This window comes from Taudactylus pleione, unplaced genomic scaffold (assembly GCF_031769625.1).
Source record: "Taudactylus pleione unplaced genomic scaffold, aTauple2 ptg001293l, whole genome shotgun sequence".
In the NCBI taxonomy this organism is placed as follows: domain Eukaryota; kingdom Metazoa; phylum Chordata; class Amphibia; order Anura; family Myobatrachidae; genus Taudactylus; species Taudactylus pleione.
Genome location: NW_028285693.1, coordinates 1,457,988 through 1,463,987, shown reverse-complemented (window position 1 = coordinate 1,463,987; position 6,000 = coordinate 1,457,988).

Genomic DNA, 6,000 nt, shown 5'->3' with positions numbered 1-6,000 from the left:
CATCATATACTGTATCTCACTGATATGCGCAGGCTGCTTGCTCGGGAGCATCACATACTATATCTCACTGATATGTGCAGGGAGCTTGCTCGGGAGCATCACATACTGTATCTCACTGATATGTGCAGGGTGCTTGCTCGGGAGCATCACATACTGTATCTCACTGATATGTGCAGGCTGCTTGCTCGGGAGCATCACATACTGTATCTCACTGATATGCGCAGGCTGCTTGCTCAGGAGCATCACATACTGTATCTCACTGATATGCGCAGGCTGCTTGCTCGGGAGCATCACATACTGTATCTCACTGATATGCGCAGGCTGCTTGCTCGGGAGCATCACATACTGTATCTCACTGATATGCGCACGCTGCTTGCTCGGGAGCATCACATACTGTATCTCACTGATATGTGCAGGCTGCTTGCTCGGGAGCATCACATACTGTATCTCACTGATATGTGCAGGCTGCTAGCTCGGGAGCATCACATACTGTATCTCACTGATATGTGCAGGCTGCTTGCTAGGGAGCATCACATACTGTATCTCACTGATATGCGCAGGCTGCTTGCTCGGGAGCATCACATACTGTATCTCACTGATATGCGCAAGCTGCTTGCTCGGGAGCATCACATACTGTATCTTACTGATATGTGCAGGATGCTTGCTCAGGAGCATCACATACTGTATCTTACTGATATGTGCTGGCTGCTTGCTAAGGAGCATCACATACTGTATCTTATTGATATGCGCAGGCTGCTTGCTCGGGAGCATCACATACTGTATCTCACTGATATGTGCAGGCTGCTTGCTCGGGAGCATCACATAATGTATCTCACTGATATGTGCAGGCTGCTAGCTCAGGAGCATCACATACTGTATCTCACTGATATGTGCAGGCTGCTTGCTAGGGAGCATCACATACTGTATCTCACTGATATGCGCAGGCTGCTTGCTCGGGAGCATCACATACTGTATCTCACTGATATGCGCAAGCTGCTTGCTCGGGAGCATCACATACTGTGTCTCACTGATATGCGCAGGCTGCTTGCTCAGGAGCATCACATACTGTATCTTACTGATATGCGCAGGATGCTTGCTCAGGAGCATCACATACTGTATCTCACTGATATGCGCTGGCTGCTTGCTCAGGAGCATCACATACTGTATCTCACTGATATGCGCAGGCTGCTTGCTCAGGAGCATCACATACTGTATCTCACTGATATGCGCAGGCTGCTTGCTCAGGAGCATCACATACTGTATCTCACTGACATGTGCTGGCTGCTTGCTCAGGAGCATCACATACTGTATCTCACTGATATGCGCAGGCTGCTTGCTCTGGAGCATCACATACTGTATCTCACTGATATGCGCTGGCTGCTTGCTCGGGAGCATCACATACTGTATCTCACTGAAAAGCGCAGGCTGCTTGATCGGGAGCATCACATATCTCACTGATATATCTCACTGATATGCGCAGGCTGCTTGCTTGGGAGCATCACATACTGTATCTCACTGATATGTGCAGGCTGCTTTCTTGGTGAGCATCACATACTGTATCTCACTGATATGCGCAGGCTGCTTGCTCGGGAGCATCACATACTGTATCTCACTGATATGCGCAGGCTGCTTGATCGGGAGCATCACATATCTCACTGATATGCGCAGGCTGCTTGCTCGGGAGCATCACATACTGTATCTCACTGATATGTGCTGGCTGCTTGCTCGGGAGCATCACATACTGTATCTCACTGATATGTGCAGGCTGCTTGCTCGGGAGCATCACATACTGTATCTCACTGATATGCGCAGGCTGCTTGATCGGGAGCATCACATATCTCACTGATATGCGCAGGCTGCTTGCTCGGGAGCATCACATACTGTATCTCACTGATATGTGCTGGCTGCTTGCTCTGGAGCATCACATACTGTATCTCACTGATATGTGCAGGCTGCTTGCTCGGGAGCATCACATACTGTATCTCACTGATATGCGCAGGCTGCTTGCTCGGGAGTATCACATACTGTATCTCACTGATATGCGCAGGCTGCTTGCTCGGGAGCATCACATACTATATCTCACTGATATGTGCAGGCTGCTTGCTCGGGAGCATCACATACTGTATCTGACTGATATGCGCAGGCTGCTTGCTCGGTAGCATCACATACTGTATCTGACTGATATGTGCAGGCTGCTTGCTCCGGAGCATCACATACTGTATCTCACTGATATGTGCAGGCTGCTTGCTCGGGAGCATCACATACTGTATCTCACTGACATGTGCAGGCTGCTTGCTCGGGAGCATCACATACTGTATCTAACTGATATGTGCAGGCTGCTTGCTCGGGAGCATCACATACTGTATCTCACTGATATGTGCAGGCTGCTTGCTTGGGAGCATCACATACTGTATCTCACTGATATGTGCGTGCTGCTTGCTCGGGAGCATCACATACTGTATCTCAATGATATGTGCAGGCTGCTTGCTCGGGAGCATCACATACTGTATCTCACTGATATGTGCACGCTGCTTGCTCGGGAGCATCACATACTGTATCTCAATGATATGTGCAGGCTGCTTGCTCGGGAGCATCACATACTGTATCTCACTGACATGTGCAGGCTGCTTACTCGGGAGCATCACATACTGTATCTAACTGATATGTGCAGGCTGCTTGCTCGGGAGCATCACATACTGTATCTCACTGATATGTGCAGGCTGCTTGCTCGGGAGCATCACATACTGTATCTCACTGATATGTGCGTGCTGCTTTCTCGGGAGCATCACATACTGTATCTCAATGATATGTGCAGGCTGCTTGCTCGGGAGCATCACATACTGTATCTCACTGATATGTGCACGCTGCTTGCTCGGGAGCATCACATACTGTATCTCACTGATATGCGCAGGCTGCTTGCTCGGGAGCATCACATACTGTATCTCACTGATATGCGCAAGCTGCTTGCTCGGGAGCATCACATACTGTATCTTACTGATATGTGCAGGATGCTTGCTCAGGAGCATCAAATACTGTATCTTACTGATATGTGCTGGCTGCTTGCTAAGGAGCATCACATACTGTATCTAATTGATATGCGCAGGCTGCTTGCTCGGGAGCATCACATACTGTATCTCACTGATATGTGCAGGCTGCTTGCTCGGGAGCATCACATAATGTATCTCACTGATATGTGCAGGCTGCTAGCTCGGGAGCATCACATACTGTATCTCACTGATATGTGCAGGCTGCTTGCTAGGGAGCATCACATACTGTATCTCACTGATATGCGCAGGCTGCTTGCTCGGGAGCATCACATACTGTATCTCACTGATATGCGCAAGCTGCTTGCTCGGGAGCATCACATACTGTGTCTCACTGATATGCGCAGGCTGCTTGCTCAGGAGCATCACATACTGTATCTTACTGATATGCGCAGGATGCTTGCTCAGGAGCATCACATACTGTATCTCACTGATATGCGCAGGCTGCTTGCTCTGGAGCATCACATACTGTATCTCACTGATATGCGCTGGCTGCTTGCTCAGGAGCATCACATACTGTATCTCACTGATATGCGCAGGCTGCTTGCTCGGGAGCATCACATACTGTATCTCACTGATATGCGCAGGCTGCTTGCTCGGGAGCATCACATACTGTATCTCACTGAAAAGCGCAGGCTGCTTGATCGGGAGCATCACATATCTCACTGATATATCTCACTGATATGCGCAGGCTGCTTGCTTGGGAGCATCACATACTGTATCTCACTGATATGTGCAGGCTGCTTTCTTGGTGAGCATCACATACTGTATCTCACTGATATGCGCAGGCTGCTTGCTCGGGAGCATCACATACTGTATCTCACTGATATGCGCAGGCTGCTTGATCGGGAGCATCACATATCTCACTGATATGCGCAGGCTGCTTGCTCGGGAGCATCACATACTGTATCTCACTGATATGTGCTGGCTGCTTGCTCGGGAGCATCACATACTGTATCTCACTGATATGTGCAGGCTGCTTGCTCGGGAGCATCACATACTGTATCTCACTGATATGCGCAGGCTGCTTGCTCTGGAGCATCACATATCTCACTGATATGCGCAGGCTGCTTGCTCGGGAGCATCACATACTGTATCTCACTGATATGTGCTGGCTGCTTGCTCTGGAGCATCACATACTGTATCTCACTGATATGTGCAGGCTGCTTGCTCGGGAGCATCACATACTGTATCTCACTGATATGCGCAGGCTGCTTGCTCGGGAGTATCACATACTGTATCTCACTGATATGCGCAGGCTGCTTGCTCGGGAGCATCACATACTATATCTCACTGATATGCGCAGGCTGCTTGCTCGGGAGCATTACATACTGTATCTGACTGATATGCGCAGGCTGCTTGCTCGGTAGCATCACATACTGTATCTGACTGATATGTGCAGGCTGCTTGCTCCGGAGCATCACATACTGTATCTCACTGATATGTGCAGGCTGCTTGCTCGGGAGCATCACATACTGTATCTCACTGACATGTGCAGGCTGCTTGCTCGGGAGCATCACATACTGTATCTAACTGATATGTGCAGGCTGCTTGCTCGGGAGCATCACATACTGTATCTCACTGATATGTGCAGGCTGCTTGCTCGGGAGCATCACATACTGTATCTCACTGATATGTGCGTGCTGCTTGCTCGGGAGCATCACATACTGTATCTCAATGATATGTGCAGGCTGCTTGCTCGGGAGCATCACATACTGTATCTCACTGATATGTGCACGCTGCTTGCTCGGGAGCATCACATACTGTATCTCAATGATATGTGCATGCTGCTTGCTCGGGAGCATCACATACTGTATCTCACTGACATGTGCAGGCTGCTTACTCGGGAGCATCACATACTGTATCTAACTGATATGTGCAGGCTGCTTGCTCGGGAGCATCACATACTGTATCTCACTGATATGTGCAGGCTGCTTGCTCGGGAGCATCACATACTGTATCTCACTGATATGTGCGTGCTGCTTGCTCGGGAGCATCACATACTGTATCTCAATGATATGTGCAGGCTGCTTGCTCGGGAGCATCACATACTGTATCTCACTGATATGTGCACGCTGCTTGCTCGGGAGCATCACATACTGTATCTCAATGATATGTGCAGGCTGCTTGCTCGGGAGCATCACATACTGTATCTCACTGATATGTGCTGGCTGCTTTCTTGGTGAGCATCACATACTGTATCTCACTGATATGTGCAGGCTGCTTGCTCGGAAGCATCACATACTGTATCCCACTGATATGTGCAGGCTGCTTGCTTGGGAGCATCACATACTGTATCTCACTTATATGCGCAGGCTGCTTGCTTGGGAGCATCACATACTGTATCTCACTGATATGCGCAGGCTGCTTGCTCGGGAGCATCGCATACTATATGTCACTGATATGTGCAGGCTGCTTGCTCGGGAGCATCACATACTGTATCTCACTGATATGTGCAGGCTGCTTGCTCGGGAGCATCACATACTGTATCTCACTGATATGCACAGGCTGCTTGCTCACGAGCATCACATACTGTATCTCACTGATATGCGCAGGCTGCTTGCTCAGGAGCATCACATACTGTATCTCACTGATATGCGCAGGCTGCTTGCTCAGGAGCATCACATACTGTATCTCACTGATATGCGCAGGCTGCTTGCTCAGGAGCATCACATACTGTATCTCACTGATATGTGCAGACTGCTTGCTCGGGAGCATCACATACTGTATCTCACTGATATGTGCAGGCTGCTTGCTCGGGAGCATCACATACTATATCTCAATGATATGTGCAGGCTGCTTGCTCGGGAGCATCACATACTGTATCTCACTGATATGTGGAGGCTGCATGCTCGGGAGAATCACATACTGTGACTCACTGATATGTGCACGCTGCTTGCTCGGGAGCATCACATACTGTATCTCACTGATATGTGCAGGCTGCTTGCTCGGGAGC